General features: G+C 33.7%; 1 protein-coding gene and 1 long non-coding RNA gene across 2 annotated transcripts in view; both read right to left on the bottom strand.

The window, feature by feature from the left end:
- Positions 1 to 5632, bottom strand: part of LOC134700530 (uncharacterized) — a 356413-nt gene extending 350781 nt beyond the window's left edge. The window contains exons 1-2 of the mRNA XM_063561913.1: positions 5576 to 5632; positions 2849 to 2956 (exon numbers count right to left, since the gene is read on the bottom strand). The gene's annotated coding sequence lies outside the window, so the exon portion shown is untranslated. The remainder of the gene's footprint in view (positions 1 to 2848; positions 2957 to 5575) is intronic.
- Positions 5633 to 7744: 2112 nt separating this feature from the next.
- The window catches only part of LOC134700532 (uncharacterized), a 29410-nt gene continuing 13265 nt past the window's right edge, over positions 7745 to 23889 (bottom strand). The window contains exons 2-7 of the long non-coding RNA XR_010103921.1: positions 14125 to 14186; positions 13345 to 13393; positions 12213 to 12263; positions 10341 to 10423; positions 9980 to 10098; positions 7745 to 7834 (exon numbers count right to left, since the gene is read on the bottom strand). This is a non-coding gene — a long non-coding RNA (uncharacterized LOC134700532). The remainder of the gene's footprint in view (positions 7835 to 9979; positions 10099 to 10340; positions 10424 to 12212; positions 12264 to 13344; positions 13394 to 14124; positions 14187 to 23889) is intronic.

The raw sequence follows: 23889 nt of genomic DNA, 5'->3' as shown, positions 1-23889 counted from the left end.
CTCCTCTACCTATATACCCCATTCACACCCTCCTGTATCTGTACCAATCCACACCCACCTATATAAGTGTACCCATCCACACCCTCCTATATATGTATACCCTATCCACACCCTCCTATATCTGTATAACCCATCCTTACCCTCCTATATCTGTTAACCCTATCCACAACCTCCGATATCTGTATACCCAATCTACACCCTCTACCTGTATACCCCATTCACACCCTATTACATTTGTAAACCTCATCTACACCCTCTTACATCTATATACCCCATCCACACCCTCCTATGTCTGTATACACTATCCAAATTCTCCTATATATGTATAGCCCATCCGCTGTTGAGATTATCGCTGGCACATATCATCCGTACTATTGAACTTGTCCATTTTGTGACGTCGCCATGGGTGGAAATACATAAGTTGTATATAAGTGTAATGGCTAAACAGTTGTCTTTACATACATTGCCTTAATTATCATCTATATATACACCCTCCTATGTTTGAATAGCCCATACACATCCTCCTATATCTGTATACCCCATCCACACCCTCCTGTATCTGTATACCCCATCCATACCCACCTATATCTGTATACCCCATCCATACCCACCTATATCTGTATACCCCATGTACACCCTCCTATATCTGTATACCCCATCCACATCCTCATATATCTGTATACCCCATCCATACCCTCCTATATCTATATTCCCCATCATTACCCTCCTATATTTGTACACCCAACCATACCCTCCTATATCTATATTCCCCATCCTTACCCTCCTATATATTTGTATACCCTATCTATACCCTCCTATATCTTTAAATTGTTATTTTACAGCATTTTATAGTTTTTAGTGTTATCACTGGTATTGTTTAAACAAGGACATAAACATGATAAATAAATTATGACAAAGATGTATCTCTGCCATTACACAGCTTAAATACACCCACCTATATCTGTATACCCTATCCACACCCTCCTGTATCTGTATACCCCATCCATACCCACCTATATCTGTATACCCCATCCACATCCTCCTATATCTGTATACCCCATCCCCACCCACCTATATCTGTATACCCCATGTACACCCTCCTATATCTGTATACCCCATCCATACCCACCTATATCTGTATACCCCATGTACACCCTCCTATATCTGTTTACCCTATCCACATCCTGCTATATCTGTATACCCCATCCATACCCTCCTATATCTATATTCCCCATCCTTACCCTCCTATATATTTGTATACCCTATCTATACCCTCCTATATCTTTAAATTGTTATTTTACAGCATTTTATAGTTTTTAGTTTTATCACTGGTATTGTTTAAACAAGGACATAAACATGATAAATAAATTATGACAAAGATGTATCTCTGCCATTACACAGCTTAAATACACCCACCTATATCTGTATACCCTATCCACACCCTCCTGTATCTGTATACCCCATCCATACCCACCTATATCTGTATACCCCATCCACATCCTCCTATATCTGTATACCCCATCCCCACCCACCTATATCTGTATACCCCATGTACACCCTCCTATATCTGTATACCCCATCCATACCCACCTATATCTGTATACCCCATGTACACCCTCCTATATCTGTTTACCCTATCCACATCCTGCTATATCTGTATACCCCATCCATACCCTCCTATATCTATATTCCCCATCCTTACCCTCCTATATTTGTACACCCAACCATACCCTCCTATATCTATATTCCCCATCCTAACCCTCCTATATATTTGTATACCCTATCTATACCCTCCTATATCTTTAAATTGTTATTTTACAGCATTTTATAGTTTTTAGTGTTATCACTGGTATTGTTTAAACAAGGACATAAACATGATAAATAAATTATGACAAAGATGTATCTCTGCCATTACACAGCTTAAATACACCCACCTATATCTGTATACCCTATCCACACCCTCCTGTATCTGTATACCCCATCCATACCCACCTATATCTGTATACCCCATCCACATCCTCCTATATCTGTATACCCCATCCCCACCCACCTATATCTGTATACCCCATGTACACCCTCCTATATCTGTATACCCCATCCATACCCACCTATATCTGTATACCCCATGTACACCCTCCTATATCTGTTTACCCTATCCACATCCTCCTATATCTGTATACCCCATCCATACCCTCCTATATATTTGTATACCCTATCTATACCCTCCTTTATCTTTAAATTGTTATTTTACAGCATTTTATAGTTTTTAGTGTTATCACTGGTATTTTTTAAATAAGGACATAAATAAATTATGACAAAGATGTATCTCTGCCATTACACAGCTTGAATACACCCACCTATATCTTTATATTGTTCTTTTTCAGCATTTTTTGTATCTCTGCTACTAGACAGCTTGAATACAGGAATTTGAAGTAAAAATATAGTCTTAATAGGATCATCTCTTTCAAATTATTTTCAAAGTGCCAACACAATATATAATTATTAAACAATTTTATTTCCTCCTTATTGAACATACAAATATTGTCTAGTAATTAGTCTTTGTTATAAATGTCATGACAACGGATTGGTGCAAGTTTTGTTTGACAATTTGTTTTTTTACACTGACTTTAATTACAGCCAGTATGATAGTCTATGTCTTTGTGTTTTATAGTTAAATTAAGCCAATTAAGTCTATATAACTTTTTCATATGTTACACGATCATATGACTTTTGACTATAGCCTTGAAAAAATCAATTTACCCCAACAAATTGTATACATTATTTCAGTGATTCATTACTTTTTTTTTTTTAAATAGTTGGACACTGGTCATATACAATAAATTATTACCTGATGTGTTGTAACCAAGAGACTGGCGCCTCCTTGTTCTACCAGACATCTTGTGATCTGTAGATATCCCTCCTCAGCAGCCCAATGTAAAGCTGTGTATCCACTGTTCTATAATATAACCAAATAACATGTAAATATTATGGACAATACTTTGTTATCAATATCAATAATATACAACATATCCTACAACTGACATTAAAACTTTTCTGATAAACTGGACAATGTTGTGTAATAAATATAAACAAAATATATATCACATGAATCAGTGGTCAAAACTGAATAAAATGACCAGTCACACTAGTATTTATATTGTATATAAACAATAAATAAACATGTTTTGTTGTGAAATGTCAAAATTTCCATTAAACCTGATATCTTAAAAAAAAAAATTTTCAAGAAATGTGTAAAATAATTATATCAATGGATTCAGTAGAACAAAACAAGCAAAATGAGACCCCACTTTATATGATTCTTACAAATAGTTGTTCATTAAATCTGTCTAATTAACAACAGGATTTAGTGTAGGTTCAGTATAATCATTCATTTTAATAAAATATTTTTTTTAAGAAACATGAAAAGGAGTAATATTTTCTAATTCAGATCAATAATATGAGTAAAATGAGACCCCACTTGATATAATTATTACAAATATTTGTTCATTAAACCTGTCTGATTAACAACATGATTTAGTGTAGATTAATAGTAATGTGATCAGACTAAGTAGATAACATACTGTACGTGTGATGTCGATCTTACATCCTCTATCAATGAGATGTCTACAGACCTCCAGGCGTCCATACCTGGCAGCCGTCATTAATGCTGTCTCTCCATCCTCCTGGAATAATACAACTGACATCAAAACTTGTCTGATAAACTGGACAATGTTGTGTAATAAATATAAACAAAATATATATCACATAAATCAGTGGTCAAAACTGAATAAAATGACCAGTCACACTTGTATTTATATTCTATATAAACAATAAATAAACATGTTTTGTTGTGAAATGTCAAAACTTCCATTAAACATGTTAAACCTGATATCTTAAAAAAATATTTTTTTCAAGAAATGTGTAAAATAATTATATCAATGGATTCAGTAGAACAAAACAAGTAAAATGAGACCCCACTTTATATGATTCTTACACATATTTGTTCATTAAAACTGTCTGATTAACAACATGATTTAGTGTAGATTCAGTATAATTGTTCATTTTAATAAAATATTTTTTTTAAGAAACATGAAAAGTAGTTATATTTTCTGATTCAGAACAATAATACGAGTAAAATGAGACCCAACTTGATATAATTATTACAAATATTTGTTCATTAAACCTGTCTAATTAACAACATGATTTAGTGTAGATTAATAGTAATGTGATCAGACTAAGTAGATAACATACTTGTGTGATGTCGATCTTACATCCTCTATCAATGAGGAATCTACAGACCTCAAGGTGGCCTCTCCAGGCAGCCATCATTAATGCTGTCGATCCATCCTCCTGGAATAATACAACTGACATCAAAACTTGTCTGATAAACTGGACAATGTTGTGTAATAAATATAAACAAAATATATATCACATGAATCAGTGGTCAAAAATGAATACAATGACCAGTCACACTTGTATTTAAATTGTATATAAACAATAAATAAACATGTTTTGTTGTGAAATGTCAAAACTTCCCTTAAACCTGATATCTTAAAAAAATATTTTTTTCAAGAAATGTGTAAAATAATTATATCAATGGATTCAGTAGAACAAAACAAACAAAATGAGACCCCACTGTTTATGATTCTTACACATATTTGTTTGTTAAAACTGTCTAATTAACAACAGGAATTAGTGTAGATTTAGTATAATTATTCATTTTAATAAAATATCTTTTTTTAGAAACATGAAAAGTAGTAATATTTTCTAATTCAGAACAATAATACGAGTAAAATGAGACCCCACTTGATATAATTATTACAAATATTTGTTCATTAAACCTGTCTAATTAACAACATGATTTAGTGTAGATTAATAGTAATGTGATCAGACTAAGTAGATAACATACTGTACGTGTGATGTCGATCTTACATCCTCTATCAATGAGATGTCTACAGATCTCCAGGTGTCCTCTCCAGGCAGCTATCATTAATGCTGTCGATCCATCCTCCTGGAATAATAATACAACTGACATCAAAACTTGTCTGATAAACTGGACAATGTTGTGTAATAAATATAAACAAAATATATATCACATGAATCAGTGGTCAAAACTGAATAAAATGACCAGTCACACTTGTATTTATATTGTAAATAAACAATAAATAAACATGTTTTGTTGTGAAATGTCAAAACTTCCATAAAACCTGATATCTTAAAAAAAAAATTTTTTCAAGAAATGTGTAAAATAATTATATCAATGGATTCAGTAGAACAAAACAAGTAAAATGAGACCCTACTTTATATGATTCTTACAGATATTTGTTCATTAAAACTGTCTAATTAACAACATGATTTTGTGTAGATTCAGTATCATATTGTTCATTTTAATAAAATATTTTTTGTAAAGAAACATGAAAAAAGTTATATTTTCTGATTCAGAACAATAAAACGAGTAAAATGAGACCCCACTTGATATAATTATTACAAATATTTGTTCATTAAGCTTGTCTAATTAACAACATGATTTAGTGTAGATTAATAGTAATGTGATCAGACTAAGTAGATAACATACTGTTGTGATGTCGATCTTACATCCTGTATCAATGAGGAGACGACAGATCTCCAGGTATCCTCCATCGGCAGCCCTCATTAATGCTGTCTCTCCTCTAAACTGGAATAATACAACTGACATCAAAACTTGTCTGATAAACTAAACAATGTTGTGTAATAAATATAAACTAAATATATATCACATGAATCAGTGGTCAAAACTGAATACAATGACCAGTCACATTTGTATTTATATTGTACATAAACAACAAATAAACAACAAGTTTTTTTTTATGAGATGTCAAAACTTCCATCAGAACTGTCATGTTAATCTTTTTTTTTTTTTTTAAGAAATGAATAAAATATTTATATCAATGGATTCATTACAATTCTCTGAGTAAAATGACATCTCACTTTATATAATTCTAACAAGTATTTGTTAATATAATGATTAAATCTGTCTGATTAACATGATTCAGAATAATGATAAATTTTTTAAAAAGTAACTTTTTCAAAGAAATATGAAAAATAGTTACATTTCCTGATTTAGTACAAGGAGACAAACAAAATGAGAACCCACTTTATATGATTCTTGTCTAATTAACAATATAATTTTGTATATATTAAGGAATGTGGTCAAAGTGAAGCAATAACATACATGTGTGATATTTGTTTTACTTCCGCTGTTAAACCTTGGTGTAAAAAATGGTCTTGTAAAGAACTTTAATTCAAAACAAACAAAAACAATTAACGAGAGAAAAAAATACCTTTAAGCATTTTTTTTCTCTCATTAAAACTGTTAAATTAAAAACAGATTTTGATTTAATATCGAATTCAGTATAATGATATAAATATCAGTTTCCATACAGATTTATAGATTATCGTTGGTTATCTCAACAAGATTAATTTTCTCGCTTGAGCCAGTCACGGCGAAAGCGAGAAAAGCAATCGAGTTGAGATGACCAATGATAATCTGTTTATCGCTATTTTACCTATGACGACGTTGTCAATTTCATGTCAATTTCATTAGCAACGCCACGTGGCTACTTAGTTTCTAGCAATACTTTTCCATCGCAAGCGAGTAGCATGATATGAAAACTATCACAAAAAAATATCAAAGGAAAAATAGCGATAAATATTATTATATTATTTCAGAAGTAACTTGTAGTTATGTGTTTTATACTGCTTATGTACAATCTGTTATGTTCTGGAGTAACATGCAGTTGTGTGTTTTATACTGCTGGTGTACAATCTGTTATGTTCTGAAGAAACTTGTAGTTGTGTGTTTTATACTGTTTGTGTATAATCTGTTATGTTCTGAAGTAACATGTAGTTTTATGTTTTATACTGCTTGTGTACAATGTTATGTTCTGAAGTATCTTGTATTTGTATGTTTTATACTGCTTGTGTACAATCTGTTATGTTCTGAAGTAACTTGCAGTTGTGTGTTTTATACTGCTTATATATACAATCTGTTATGTTCTCAAGTAGCTTGTAGCTGTGTGTTTTATACTGCTGATTGTGTACAATCTGTTATGTTCTGATTTTATACTGCTGATGTACAATCTGTTATGTTCTGATTTTATACTGCTGATGTACAATCTGTTATGTTCTGAAGTAACCTGTGGTTGAGTGTTTTAAACTGCTTATGTACAATCTGTTATGTTCTGAAGTAACTTTTTATGTGTTTTATACCGCTAATGTACAATCTGTTATGTTCTGTAGTAACTCGTAGTTGTGTGTTTTATTATGCTAATGTACAATCTGTTATGTTCTGAAGTAATTTGTAGTTGTGTGTTTTATATTTCTTATGTACAATTTGTTCTGTTCTGAAGTAACTTGTAGTTGTGTGTTTAATACTGCTTGTGTACAATTTGTTCTGTTCTGAAGTAATTTTTAGAACTTTGTTTGTTTTATACTGCTTATGTACAATCTGTTATGTTCTGAAGCAACTTGTTTTTATATTTTTTATACTTCTGTTATTATAGTTCTAAAGTAAATTGTTGTCGTGTGTTTATGTACAATATTCAACATTTTGAAGTTTTTTATAGTTTTCACTGTTTCACTGTGCTTTAATTTTAAGTAACATGTAGTTTTGTGTCTTTTTTGTACATGTACCATAAAAGGCTGTATCCTCAAATGATTTTTCTATGAATTATTAAAATAAGGTAGTTTTGAATGTGACTATTTTACTTACATCTTGATTATCAATGTCTGCACCATTCTGTAGGCTTAATTTTAAGGCTTCTATATCTCTATTCCCAGCAGCTGTAGTAAGTTTCTGTAAGTAAACCGTAATAAAAATATATTGTAATGAATGTCCTTACTGTTAAACTAGGTAATAATTATGTTTTCTTCTGTTTAGCAATGACTACATAAATCAGTAGTATCCTTCCTTCAAATAACAGACAGAGAGGAATTCTTTAAATAGCATAAAATTGTAGGGATTTATGCATTTTATATTATAAAGAAAAACACCAAGAGTGCACACACTGAAATGTCTCGCCTTCTTTACTAATCATTGATATTATGTTGATAGTCCTAAAAAAAAAGCTTTATCACAACTGTCACATAAACTTAACATTAACCAAGAAAACTAAACATTGACCAATGAACCATGAAAATGAGGTCAAGGCATGTACAGCTAACAATTCTTCCAAACAGATATAGTTGACCTATTGGTTATAGTGTAAGAAAACCAGAGCAAAAGACAAAAACTTAACACTGAGCAATGAACTGTGAAAATGAGGTCAAGGTCAAATAAAACCTGTGCGATTGACATTTACATCATGAAATATTTCCATACAACAAATATAGTTGACATATTGCATAAAGTATTAAATAAAAAGACCAAAACTCAAAAACTGAACTTTGACCACTGAACCATGACAGTGCGGTCATGGTCAGATGACACCTGCCAGCTAGACATGTACACCTTACAATCATTCCATACACTACATATGGTAGACCTATTGCATACAGTATAAGAAAAATAGACCAAAACACAAAAACCTTACTGTAACCACTGAACCATGAAAATGAGTTCAAGGTCAGATGACACCTGCCAGTTGGACATATACACTTTACAGTCCTTCCATACACTGAATATACTAGATCTATTGCTTATAGTATCTGAGATATGGACCTGACCACCAAAACTTAACCTTGTTCACTGATTCATGAAATGAGGTCGAGGTCAAGTGAAAAGTGTCTAACGGGCATGAAGACCTTGTAAAGTACACACATACCAAATATAGTAATCCTATTACTTATAATAAGAGAGAATTTAACATTACAAAAAATATTGTTTTCAAGTAGTCACTGAACCATGGAAATGAGGTCAAGGACATTGGACATGTGACTGACGGAAACTTCATAACATGAGGCATCTGTAACAAAGTATGAAGCATCCAGATCTTCAACCTTCTAAAATATGAAGCTTTGAAGACGTTAACAGCCATCGGATCACTATCCCTATGTCGAGCTTTCTGTGACTTCAGGACTTCAGTCGCAGGCTCGACAAAATTGTTAACCTTCAAAAAAATATTTTTTTTATAAAATCATGGACTAGAGTAGATTTGGCATATCCTTGAATTTTCTTTCTTGTAGTATTTTCTGGACTTTGACGTTTGTCCTTTTAAAGACATGTTATACACTTAGTCCTTTAGTTGCCCCTAATTTTGTCCTTTTTAAGACATGTAGTTGTGTTTTTCATTCACCAAGTCCTTTAATTGCCTTTTGAAGACATGTAGTTGTGTTTCATTCACTTAGTCCTTTAATTGCCCCTACTTTTGTCCTTTTAAAAAAGTGTGTTGTATCGATCAGTTAGCTCTTTATACCATAAAATAGATTGGTCTTATTCAACTCACATAAACTTAACAATGACAAGGGGAAATAACTTCTGTATTTTTTTTTTTTTATTTAGAAAAATTGTCCCAATATTTTTTTCAAATAACTCTACAGACCTACTACATAGTAAACAAGGATTCTGAAGGTACTACATAATTAATACACTATTTCCCACCACCAACTTTTAGAATCTTCTTTTTCTCTCCAACCTACAGTACCGCCTCCCACCTCCCACCTCCTTCAGAAGTTGTCCACCCCCTCATACATCATGTACATTCATACTTGAAAAATATTCGCTTAATTTTTTAAACTGCATTTTTGTTTGTTTTGTTCAGTTACTGAATACTGATTCAAATCCTTTTTGTGTCACCCGTGTAATGAGTAAAAGTGTCAAATGTTTTCGAGTGCACCTTGCTTTGTCCCAGTTTTGTATTTTTTTGTTTTTGGAATAAGTAGTTTGGTAGTTCACTTAGAATTCTACTAGTTTTTATCTCAAGTTATCACATACTTGTATCCAATTGTACAATAATGGGGAACAAAACTACACATGACAAGGAGACTATTATGTAAATCTTACCTCATTCCAATCCTCCATTATAGCGGCTAAAACTAATTGTACAATAATGGGGAACAAAACAACAAATAGCAAGGAGACTATTAAGTAAATCTTACACTATTCCAATCCTCCATTATAGCCTAAAAATAGAAAAGAAAAGTTATATTCAGTATATACTGTTGAATTTTAATTGAGGTATTTGTGTTATTGCCTATTGAAAATACATGATCAATATGGGTGGTAAAATACTGACCTAATATTTTCCTCTTTTTATTTCATTCAAATAATATATAATAGCATTGAAACAGTAGTTTATCTCAACTTTTCTGCACTATTTAATTTAATGAACTGAACTCAAAACCTTAAAAATCTAATCACATACCTAAATGAGGTACAAATGTATTCTACAAACAGGGTGGGACTCTTTCCATCAAACACAAGAACATCTATTGCACTTTCCCAGACCTAGCAATTTCAAAAGTTTTATTTACCAGCATTAAGACACAAAGAAAAATATCTGAATATTAAATATCATTTTTCAGCTTCTCGAAACACCGTCTATAATCAACTAGAACAGTCATATATAGATTATACCGTTGGTTTTCCCGTTTGAATGGTTTTACACTAGTAATTTTGGGGCCCTTTATAGCTTGTTGTTCGGTGTGAGCCAAGGCTCCGTGTTGAAGGCCGTACTTTAACCTATAATGGTTTAATTTTTAAATTGTTATTTGGATGGAGAGTTGTCTCATTGGCACTCACACCACATCTTCCTATATCTACATTAAATTCAATATTTTTTTTTATTCTTTATGTGCCTGTCTGCAGCCAGGACCTATAATTTTGTACCATATTTGTTTTTACTTCATTGTTGTAGTAGGCTGTGCGTTTTTTCATTTGAAATGTTTTACTTTTTATCATACCAAGGCTTTTTATAGATGATTATATGGTATGGGTTTTGCTCATTGTTGAAGGCTGATGGACATCCTGTTATTGTTTATAACTGTGTCCTATGGATAAGGAATAATTGTATCATTGTTAATCATACCACAACTCCTCATCATCGTATGGCATTGGTTTTGCTTATTGTTGAAGGCTGATGGACGTCCTGTAATTGTTTATATCTTTGTTTTTTTATCTAGGCATACTTGTATCATTGTTTATCATAACATGCATTTCCATGAACATTTTCTCTGTACAATCAATGTTGTATAATTTCAAACTATTGGTTAACAGAAAGAAGTTGCACTGTAGAAACAAAAATTGCTAACATTCTACAAATCAACATTACCAAGCTGCTCATCAGATATAAAAGCATTCCCTTCCATATAGATGCAAAGAAAAAGAAATGTTCATTGTACAATGAGTGTTGTATTATTTCAAACTATCAACCAACAGGAAGTGGCTGTATGACAGATGTGAAAACAGGAAGTGGCTGTATGGCAGATGTAAAAACAGGAAGTGGCTGTATGACAGATGTGAAAACAGGAAGTTGCAGTATGGCAGATGTGAAAACAGGACGATGCAGTATAGCAGATGTGAAAACATGAAGTGGCTGGTTAACAGATGTGAAAACAGGAAGTTGCAGTATGGCAGATGTGACAACAGGAAGTGGCTGTATGACAGATGTGAAAACAGGAAGTGGCTGTATGGCAGATGTGAAAACAGGAAGTGGATGTATGGCAGATGTGAAAACAGGAAGTGGTTGTATGGTAAATGTGAAAACAGGAAGCGGCTGTATGGCAGATTCGTAAACAGGAAGTTGCTGTATGGCAGATGCGTAAACAGGAAGTGGCTGTATGGCAGATGTAAAAACAGGAAGTAGCTGTATGGCAGATGTGAAAACAGGAAGTGGCTGTATTGCAGATGTGAAAACAGGAAGTGGCTGTATGGCAGATGTGAAAACAGGAAGTGGCTGTATGGCAGATGTGAAAACAGGAAGTGGCCGTATGGCAGATGTGAAAACAGGAAGTGGCTATATGGCAGATGTGAAAACAGGAAGTGGATGTATGGCAGATGTGAAAACAGGAAGTGGCTGTAAGACAGATGTGAAAACTTCATTTTGAAGAAGCAGCAAATATTAATTTTCAAGTCTTTGATTGAACTGCCCACAGTTCAAACCCACCACCTCACACACTTAAGTTGAACACAATATACCACAACACCCTGAAGATCAATGAGGCGGTTTTTAGGAAATGATTTGTCTTTAAAAACATATGTTATACAATACATAATAATAAGATAAATACTTATGTACCTCTGAGGTCAGCCTAATTTATAAGTGATGTTGTGCCATCATCTAAAGCATCTGTGAAAAAAAAACTACAATGTATAAATCATATATAATTTACTTGTTTAAGCACAATACATTTGAAAAATTGAAGTATGACTTTAAAAAACTTCATTCGTACTTGTTATATAAATATATCAATGTGTGTGTGTTGTTTAAACCATCGAAATTCGTATGATATTGTTTTAAAACTGATTTTGAGGTAAGTTTTGCTTTAGTTTCTTTTTTTTTTGCATTATTTGAAGGTTTTCTGATTTCAGCAACATGGCGGCTCCTTAGTTACGAAATGTCATCTTTGGATTTGACAGAAGCTTACGTGAAAAACATGAAAATAAAAATTGCAAATGTTGGGTTTGAGAATTGAAAATGTTGAAAGAATTAAAAAGATTTTTTCAAGTGGTTATTCACCAAATAATCCATGCAAGATACAGATGTATTAGAATGCTATATCTAACAAGGAGTAAAAAAGAACACACACAGGATACCCAAACTCGCTTCAGTTTTTTTATGACCGTATTTGTCCTATTAGAATTGAAATAATTCATAGAAGCCATAGATTGTTTGAAATTTACACATGGCCTACATGGCCTAGGCTTTGATATTCAAATTTTATCCAGAGTGTTAGAATCTATGGCTTCCATGAATTATTTCTTAGTTATTTCATTAACATGAATGATCCTAAATTTTATGGCCAGATTTATGAATATGTAGACCTTGTCATGTGAGGTTATTTTTGAATTGTTGACTATATATTGACCTGTACACATCTCTTATATATATTGACCTGTACACTTCTCCATTCTTGCTTTGTTGGGTTGCTATCTCATTGACATTTAGCTCACTTTATTTTTCTTTAGCACAAGTTCAATGCTTAAGTTCAACCAATCTATTTTTGAAGGCAAACAACATTGTAATGATGTCATCACATTATCTGTGTCTTGATTACTATCATACTATAAAAACATTGGAGTTATGGTATTTTAAATGTAAAAACTATATGTTGATTATCTCCCCTTATAGAGTTTGAATATTTTACATTGAAAACAAATTTCAATAGTAAATAATCCTATGTGTAAGTTCACATATACTGCACACTTACCTACAATAGTAACATGACTGGACAAGGATCACATTTACTGGACACAGATCTACAAATAATAGATGTTCAAAATAAAAATTTGGCTAAAAAAGAAAAAGACAAACAACAGTACACAAAACACAAAATTAAAAATGTGGCACTTGTGTTGCTCATTAATGTAAGTACTAAGTTTTCATTGGTTGAATACAATGTTGACCTCTTTCATTGAATGGTTGCTGTCTCATTGCCATTAACATCCAATCTTTCTTTCCTACGTCACAACTGACTTCTTAAAAACTCTTACTTTTTAAGCAACTCACATTGTAATGATTGCTGTGTTTTGTTTGGATTGGACTCCCAAATGCAATTAATTTTGTAATGATGTCATGTTATTTTTTGTTTCCAATTTTTTTCACAAAAGTAGATGAGTGTAAAATGTTAATCCTGTTTAAAAAGAATTAAAAATCAAAGTGATGAAAATGGAAAGATTTGAAGAGTAGCTTGAATAATTTTAAATCATATCTACATATGGTGCGAACAAAAAAGAACAGAAATAAGCGCTGGTGTAATGCTCCTTAGAATTCACCAGTTATTTCTTGATTATCTCCCCTTTAAGAATATTTAACATTTACAATTGAAATATATTTCTGAATTTCATTTGATAAAATAAATAACCAAACATGTCAATACAATTTGACTATAATATTCACTTACTTTTACTAAAGTAATAAATTGTCTGGACTTGAATCAAATAAAAACGAACAGTAGATCTTTCAGGCAGAAATAAAACAGTTCACTTACCTTTACCAAGTTATAAATTCACTGGATTTGAATCAAATAAAAATGGACAGTATATCTTTAAACTGAAAATATAAAATAGCTTAATTTCAGTTTCAGATAAATATCGGTTGAACCATGTCTGAACATGTATGTTATGATGGTATGATTCTAAACCCCTAACGGGAAGGATTGTGCCTGATGTTCACATGATGAAATCATAATCTTTCAGTCAGTTTAATTTAGCTGGAGCTGGCATGTCAGTTAACTGCTAGTAGTCTGTTGTTATTCATGTATTATTGTCTTTTTGTTTATTTTATTTGGTTACATCTTCTGACATCAGACTCGGACTTCTCTTGAACTGAATTTTAATGTGCGTATTGTTACATGTATGCGATTACTTTTCTACATTGGTTAGAGGTATAGGGGGAGGGTTGAGATCTCACAAACATGTTCAACCCCGCCGCATTTTTTCGCCTGTCCCAAGTCAGGAGCCTCTGGCCCTTGTTAGTCTTGTATTAACAAATGTATTATTTTAATGTTAGTTTCTTGTGTACAATTTGGAAATTAGTATGGCGTTCATTATCACTGAACTAGTATTTATTTGTTTAGGGGCCAGCTGAAGGACGTCTCTAGGTGCGGGAATTTCTCGCTGCATTGAAGACATGTTGGTGACCTTCTGCTGCTGTGTTTTTTCTATGGTCGGGTTGTTGTCTCTTTGACACATTCCCCATTTCCATTCTCAATTTTATATACTTGTTTAGCTTATGACAAGTAACTTGTTGTGTAGATTGCGTTGTTAACGTTTGTCCTACTTAAAAAAAAATACTTTATACAAGAAATAATTATTACAGGATGCTGCTACGAAGTCTCCTAAACCAAGCGCGCAAAATTAGTCATTCCCACACCCACGGTCGCCTGACATTGGGCAAAGTCCAATACAAATTTGTCTGGTCTAGTAAAGTGATATGCACAAGTGACGTCTAGGTATTACACCTGTATGTCATTCAAATTTTCTTGAAATCATGTACAGCAATATTCATGATTCAGGGGTGGGGATCTAGACAGTTTACAACTTCTAAAACAGGCAGGAGATAGGGGTAAGAGTGACCCTAGGGGACTAGCCTTTTATTTCATCTGATTTGTTTTAATATCCAATACAAGACTATATATGGTTAAGGGTAGGGGATGACAACCATATACAAGTTTTCAAAAAGAAGGGGGTGGAGTCACCTCTGTGGACTTCTTCTATATTTCATTTGATTTGTGTTATTGTCCAGTACAACAATATATATATGGTTAAGAGTAGGGGATCTTCACCATATCAAAGTTCTCAAACAAGAGGGGTGGGGCTGACCCAAAGGGACTCCCATTTTATTTCATTTGATTTGTTGCATCATACAAAAATGTATATGGTTTAGGGGTGGGGATCTCGATTATTTACAAGTTTTCAAAAAGAAATGGGTTGGGTGACTGACCCCTCTGGAGTTCCTCTATATTTCATTTCATTTATTTCATTGTCCCATACAAAAATATATATGGTTTATGCCTTATGGGTGGGGATCTCAACCGTTTGCCAGTTCTCAAACAACAAGGGGGTGTGAGTGACACCTGGGGATTGTCCTTCTATTTCATTTGATTTGTTTTATTGTCCAGTACAATAATATATATGGTTAAGTGTAGGGGATCTTGACCATTTCCAAGTTCTCAAACAAGAGGGGTGGGGTGGGGCTGACCCAAAGGGACTCCCATTTTATTTCATTTGATTTGTTTTGTTGCCCCATACAAAAAAATATATGGTTTAGGGGTGGGGATCTTGACCGTTTCCAAGTTCTCAAACATGAGGGGGTGGAGCTGACCTTACTCCCACTTTATTTCATTTGATTTGTTTTGTTGCCATATACAAAAATGAATATGGTTTAGGAGTGGGGATCTCGATTGTTTAAAAGTTTTCAAAAAGAAATGGGTGGGGTGACTGACCCCTCTGGAGTTCCTCTATATTTCATTTCATTTATTTCATTGTCCCATACAAAAATATATATGGTTAATGGGAGGGGATCTGAACTGTTAACAAGTTCTCGAACAACAAGGGGGTAGGATTGACCCCAGGGGACTCAACTTTATTTCATTTGATTTATTTTATTGTACTGAATAAGAATATATATATATGGTTTATAGGTGGGGATCTCAATGGTTAACAAGTTCACAAACAACAAGGGGTGGGATTGACCCCATGGGACTCACCTTATTTCATTTGATTTGTTTTATTGTACCATATACAATGTAAGCATATATATGGTTTAGGGGTGGGGATCTTGACTGTTTTTAAGTTCTCAAACATAAGGGGTTGGGTGGGGTGACCCCATGGACTCAACCTAAATTTAATTTGATTTGTTTTCTGGTCCTGTGATCATTACTGAAAACCATGTGTGTTTGTCACTTACTGTTTTCAAGTTATAGTCATTTGAAAATTTAAAAAAAAATCCCATAAGATTCTATAGACATAGTAAATTCATCCCTTCTGTTGGCCCCTCAAAATACGCCTAAATAGATCACAAGAAGAAAAATAATAAGAACTGAGCAAAAACTTTGTTCAGGAGTCTTAATAGCAAAAAGTATAATTACGAATTTTGTTATAGTCTCGATTTTCTAATGCCGAATATGAAAAAGGCTGAGTTTGTTGTGGGCCCAGATGAGATGATTTATCATGATACTCTTTAATTTTTAGGACTTCTTTGCTTTAATAGAATTTTTAATTGTCTGTCCTTTGCAGATGTCTTTACTAATCATTTAAGTAATTTCATGGCCAATTAAAATCTCATTTGTCTGTTATCTTAAGAGCACTGCTCATTTACAAGCCCCCAAGGGGCAATTTTTGAAGGCCTTGCCCTTTGGGCAATCAGTTTCTTTGTTGAATCAATGAGACGAAACATTGAAAGTTAAAACAAAAATTATGAGCTAACCTGAGAATAATTGTTAAAGTCATGTTTTTACATCTCAAAACTGGAGAATTGTTGTGGGATTAGGAAAAAAAATACTTTTACAAGTAAATTTTTGAGAAAATTAAGGGTAGATTATTCAAACATTATTATTAACTTATATAAGTATATATTATTTACTTCTACTTGTACAAAAAAAAATGTTGTACAAGTATTACCTTTGACTGACTGTAACTTTCAGATTAAGAACAGCAATAAGAGCACTGTTCCTTTGCTATTTGTGTGTGATTTTTTGCTGTGCATGTACTGATTTTGTGTCATAAATGGATACCACATGTCATTTGTTTTTCTTTTATAGTATTCATTGCTCATGTTGTTGTTCAATGGCAGCTTCAGCGCATCCAGTATGTGCTTTTGGTGCATGTTTTACAAATTTTTGGTCAGGTGGAACAATTAAAGACAGCCATCACAAACAAGTGATGCTGCAGTTAAATTCATATAATTGAATACTTTTCTTCTAAACATGGAACCATTGAACTATATTCTTAACCTTTGGCATAACTATAAAACTGTTATCTTGAAGAACATATATCATGTCTATGGGCTCATAACAAAATAACGTCAGCCAATCAGAAGACACGTTACATCCAAAATTAAATTATTGAACTATATTCTTAACCTTTGGCATAACTAAACTGTTATCTTGAAGAACATATATTAAAACAATAAATACTTTAAAAAAAACTATTTGACCAATATTATAATATTATTTGTTGTTGAATAAAAATAATAAAAATACTAATAAAAACAATAATAACTAAATAACTATTGTCATTTTTATCGAGAATATATCGGACAATTCAGCAAAAAAAATAAAAATCAGCGGTACCACGATTTCCCGAGAAATACGAGAAAAACGTAATATTTCGAAAACAAGATGATATATCCCGAGAAAAACATTTTTTATGGTGTAATGTTACTTTTTATAGTGGTTTACTACTTTTGACAATATGAAAGAATACTACTTAGAGATATTACTCGTTTTTATTCAAATCGAATTTTTGAAATGAAATTGCATTTTTATTGAATCCGCTGGTTTTCGGAAAAACTCTCTTTATTACTATATCGCTTTGAAAAGACAAACAGGTTTCCTATTGGGAACAGTCTTCCTTAATATCGCGGGGGAAAGGGTACAAATGGGATTTACTTCAATTTTTTTTACAGTCGCCAGCTGGGCGATCAGGATGATAAAATATATTCGCCCAGCTGAAAATCTGGTCGCCATGGGCGACTGGGCAAGCGTTAGGTTTATTCCTATCAAAATAGTCTCACCATTGACAATAACACCAATGATTTTATAAGGTGTATTTTAAGATTCAGTTACGAAATAAGTGCTCCATTCCCCTATTCTATATGTTTTTACTGGTGCATGTTTCTTTAATCAATATGTTTCATTATTCAAAGTTAAGGAAATGTTTTCAAAAAATGATTTTTATAAAGGGTACACCATGGACACTATTTCCAATGTTTATTATACAGAAAGATGTTGACATTTAGGGAACAAATAATAGAGAATGCACATGTATAAAAATTTTAAGAAAAACTAGAGGCTCTAAAGAGCCTGTGTCGCTCACCTTGGTCTATGTGCATATTAAACAAAGGACACAAATGGATTCATGACAAAATTGTATTTTGGTGATGGTGATGTGTTTGAAGTTCTTACTTTACTGAACGATTTTGCTTCTTACAATTATATCTATCATGAACTTTGCCCATTAGTAACAGAGAACTATATTTGGTAAAAATTTACATAAATTTACCAAATTAATGAAAATTGTTAAAAATTGACTATAAAGGGCAATAACTCCTTAAGGGGTCAATTGACCATTTAGGTCATGTTGACTTATTTGTAGATCTTACTTTGCTGAACATTATTGCTGTTTACAGTTTATCGCTATCTATAATAGTTTTCAAGATAACCAAAAACGGCAAAATTTCTTTAAAAATTACCAATTGGAGGGCAGCAACCCAACAACCAGTTGTCCAATTCATCTGAAAAATTCAGGGCAGATAGATATTGACTTGATTAACAATTTAACTTCTTGTCAGATTTGCTCTAGATGCTTTGGTTTCATAGTTATAAGCAAAAAACTGCATTTTACCCCTATGTTCTATTTTTAGCCGTGGCGGCCATCTTGGTTGAATGGCCAGGTCATCGGACACATTTTTCAAACTAGATACCCCAAAGATGATTGTGGCCTAGTAGTTTCAGTGGAGATTTTGTAAAAGATAACTTAGATTTATGAAAAATGGTTAAAGATTGACTATAAAGGGCAATAACTCCTAAAGGGGTCAACTGACCATTTTGGTTATGTTGACTTATTTGTAGATCTTACTTTGCTGAACATTATTGCTGTTTACAATTTATCTCTATCTATAATAATATTCAAGATAATAACCAAAAACAGCAAAATTTCCTCAAAATTACCAATTCAGGGGCAGCAACCCAACAACCGATTGACCGATTCATCTGAAAATTTCAGGGCAGATAGTTCTTGACCTGATAAACATTTTTATCCCATGTCAGATTTCCTCAAAATGCTTTGGTTTTTGAGTTATAAGCCAAAAACTGCATTTTACCCCTATGTTCTATTTTTAGCGGTGGCGGCCATCTTGGTTGGTTGACCAGGTCACGCCACACATTTTTTAAACTAGATACCCCAAAGATGATTGTGGCCAAGTTTGGATTAATTTGGCCAAGTAGTTTCAGAGGAGAAGATTTTTGTAAAAGATTACTTTAATTTACGAAAAATGGTTAAAAATTGACTATAAAGGGCAATAACTCCTAAACGGGTCAACTGACCATTTTGGTCATGTTGACTTATTTGTAGATCTTACTTTGCTGAACATTATTGCTGTTTACAGTTTATCTCTATCTATAATAATATTCAAGATAATAACCAAAAACAGCAAAATTTCCTCAAAATTACCAATTCAGGGGCAGCAACCCAACAACTGATTGACCGATTCATCTGAAAATTTTAGGGCAGATAGATCTTGACCTGATAAACATTTTTATCCCATGTCAGATTTCCTCAAAATGCTTTGGTTTTTGAGTTATAAGCCAAAAACTGCATTTTACCCCTTTGTTCTATTTTTAGCGGTGGCGGCCATCTTGGTTGGTTGACCAGGTCACGCCACACATTTTTTAAACTAGATACCCCAAAGATGATTGTGGCCAAGTTTGGATTAATTTGGCCAAGTAGTTTCAGAGGAGAAGATTTTTGTAAAAGATTACTTTAATTAACGAAAAATGGTTAAAAATTGACTATAAAGGGCAATAACTCCTAAACGGGTCAACTGACCATTTTGGTTATGTTGACTTATTTGTAGATCTTACTTTGCTGAACATTATTGCTGTTTAAAATTTATCTCTATCTATAATAATATTCAAGATAATAACCAAAAACAGCAAAATTTCTTCAAAATTACCAATTCAGGGGCAGCAACCCAACAACCGATTGACCGATTCATCTGAAAATTTCAGGGCAGATAGATCTTGACCTGATAAACATTTTTACCCCATGTCAGATTTGCTCTAAATGCTTTGGTTTTTGAGTTATAAGCCAAAAACTGCATTTTACCCCTATGTTCTATTTTTAGCCGTGGCGGCCATCTTGGTTGGTTGACCGGGTCACGCCACACATTTTTTAAACTAGATACCCCAATGATGATTGTGGCCAAGTTTGGTTTGATTTGGCCCAGTAGTTTCAGAGGAGAAGATTTTTGTAAAAGTTAACGACGACGGACGACGACGGACGACGGACGCCAAGTGATGAGAAAAGCTCACTTGGCCCTTCGGGCCAGGTGAGCTAAAAATAGATGGCAAATTTTGTATATATCTTATTTTTAGATATGTCCTATTTTCGGTGCAAAATATAGTTAGCATGCATTTTGTGTCCGGGGATACATGGACACGTATGTATGTAACTATATAAACAGATAAACAATCAATGTCTATTATAGTGGTTACAGAAGCCCAGTGTTATATAAAACGTGTGATTTAGACGGACACAGCTGGACACAAGGTTACTACAGAAGCCCAAGTGTTATATAAAACTTGTGATTTAGGCGGACACAGCTGGACACACGGTTATTTCTATATAAAACATAAAAAAAACTACTGACTACAGGCGGACATAACGCAATTTCTATATAAAACTTTAAAAATCTGCTGGCTACAGGTGGACACAGCTTGACACCGTGCTATTTCAATATAAAACTTCTAGAAATGAGGGTATACAGTCGGACACAAGTGGACACAACATATTTCTCTATAAAACTTTATGAAATAAGGGGATACACGCGGACACAGCTGGACACAGTACTATTTCTATATAAAACTTATAAAATCTGCTGGCTACAGGTGGACACAGTGCTATTTCAATATAAAACTTCTAGAAATGAGGGGACACAGGCGGACACAAGTGGACACAACGCAATTTCTATATAAAACTTATAAAATCTGCTGGCTACATGTGGACACAGCTGGACACAGTACTTTTTCAATATAAAACTTCTAGAAATGAGGGAACACAGGCGGACACAAGTGGACACAACGCAATTTCTATATAAAACTTTTAAAATATGCTGGCTACAGGTGGACACAGCTGGACACAGTACTATTCCTATATAAAATCCTTGATATGGGGGGTTACAGGCGGACACAAGTGGACACAACGTTATTGCTATATAAAACTTATAAAATCTGCTGGCTACAGGTGGACACAACTGGACACAGTGCTATTTCTATATAAAACTTCCAGAAATGAGGGGACACAGGCGGACACAAGTGGACACAATGCAATTTCTATATAAAACTTCACGAAATGAGGGGACACAGTCGACACAAGTGGACACAACGCAATTTCTATATAAAACTTATAAAATTTGCTGGCTACAGGTGGACACAGCTGGACACAGTGCTATTTCAATATAAAACTTCTAGAAATGAGGGGATACAGGCGGACACAAGTGGACACAACGCAATGTCAATATAAAACTTATAAAATATGCTGGCTACAGGTGGACACAGCTGGACACAGTACTTTTTCAATATAAAACTTCTAGAAATGAGGGGATACAGGCGGACACAAGTGGACACAACGCAATTTCTATATAAAACTTCTAGAAATGAGGGGACACAGGCGGACACAAGTGGACACAACGCAATTTCTATATAAAACTTCTAGAAATGAGGGGACACAGGCGGACACAAGTGGACACAATGCAATTTCTATATAAAACTTATAAAATTTGCTGGCTACAGGTGGACACAGCTGGACACAGTACTTTTTCAATATAAACTTCTAGAAATGAGGGGATACAGGCAGACACAAGTGGACACAGCGCAATTTCTTTATAAGACTTATAAAATCTGCTGGCTACAGGTGGACACAGCTGGACACAGTACTATTCCTATATAAAACTTATAAAATTTGCTGGCTACAGGTGGACACAGCTGGACACAGTACTTTTTCAATATAAACTTCTAGAAATGAGGGGATACAGGCGGACACAAGTGGACACAGCGCAATTTCTTTATAAGACTTATAAAATCTGCTGGCTACAGGTGGACACAGCTGGACACAGTACTATTCCTATATAAAACTTATAAAATATGCTGGCTACAGGTGGACAAGGCTGGACACAGTACTATTCCTATATAAAATCCTTGATATGGGGGGGTTACAGGCGGACACAACGTTATTGCTATATAAAACTTATAAAATCTGCTGGCTACAGGTGGACACAACTGGACACAGTGCTATTTCTATATAAAACTTCCAGAAATGAGGGGACACAGGCGGACACAAGTGGACACAACGCAATTTCTATATAAAACTTCTAGAAATGAGGGGACACAGTCGACACAAGTGGACACAACGCAATGTCATTATAAAACTTATAAAATTTGCTGGCTACAGGTGGACACAGCTGGACACAGTACTTTTTCAATATAAAACTTCTAGAAATGAGGGGATACAGGCGGACACAAGTGGACACAACGCAATTTCTATATAAAACTTATAAAATATGCTGGCTACAGGTGGACACAGCTGGACACAGTACTATTCATATATAAAACTTCTTGATATGGGGGGTTACAGGCGGACACAAGTGGACACAACGTTATTTTTATATAAAACTTATAAAATCTGCTGGCTACAGGTGGACACAACTGGACACAGTGCTATTTCAATATAAAACTTCTAGAAATGAGGGGACACAGGCGGACACAAGTGGACACAACACAATTCCTATATAAAGTTTCTAGAAATGAGGGGACACAGGCGGACACAAGTGGACACAACGCAATTTCTATATAAAACTTATAAAATTTGCTGGCTACAGGTGGACACAGCTGGACACAGTACTTTTTCAATATAAAAATTCTAGAAATGAGGGGATACAGGCGGACACAAGTGGACACAACGCAATTTCTATATAAAACTTATAAAATATGCTGGCTACAGGTGGACACAGCTGGACACAGTACTATTCCTATATAAAACTTCTTGATATGGGGGGTTACTGGCGGACACAAGTGGATACAACGTTATTTCTATATAAAACTTATAAAATCTGCTGGCTACAGGTGGACACAACTGGACACAGTGCTATTTCAATATAAAACTTCTAGAAATGAGGGGACACAGGCGGACACAAGTTGACACAACGCAATTTCTATATAAAACTTCTAGAAATGAGGGGACACAGGGGGACACAAGTGGACACAACGCAATTTCTATATAAAACTTATAAAATTTGCTGGCTACAGGTGGACACA

This window comes from Mytilus trossulus, unplaced genomic scaffold, assembly GCF_036588685.1.
Source record: "Mytilus trossulus isolate FHL-02 unplaced genomic scaffold, PNRI_Mtr1.1.1.hap1 h1tg000158l__unscaffolded, whole genome shotgun sequence".
Classification (NCBI taxonomy): domain Eukaryota; kingdom Metazoa; phylum Mollusca; class Bivalvia; order Mytilida; family Mytilidae; genus Mytilus; species Mytilus trossulus.
The sequence above is the reverse complement of the archived record's forward strand: the minus strand, read 5'-3'. Positions and strand labels throughout refer to the sequence as shown.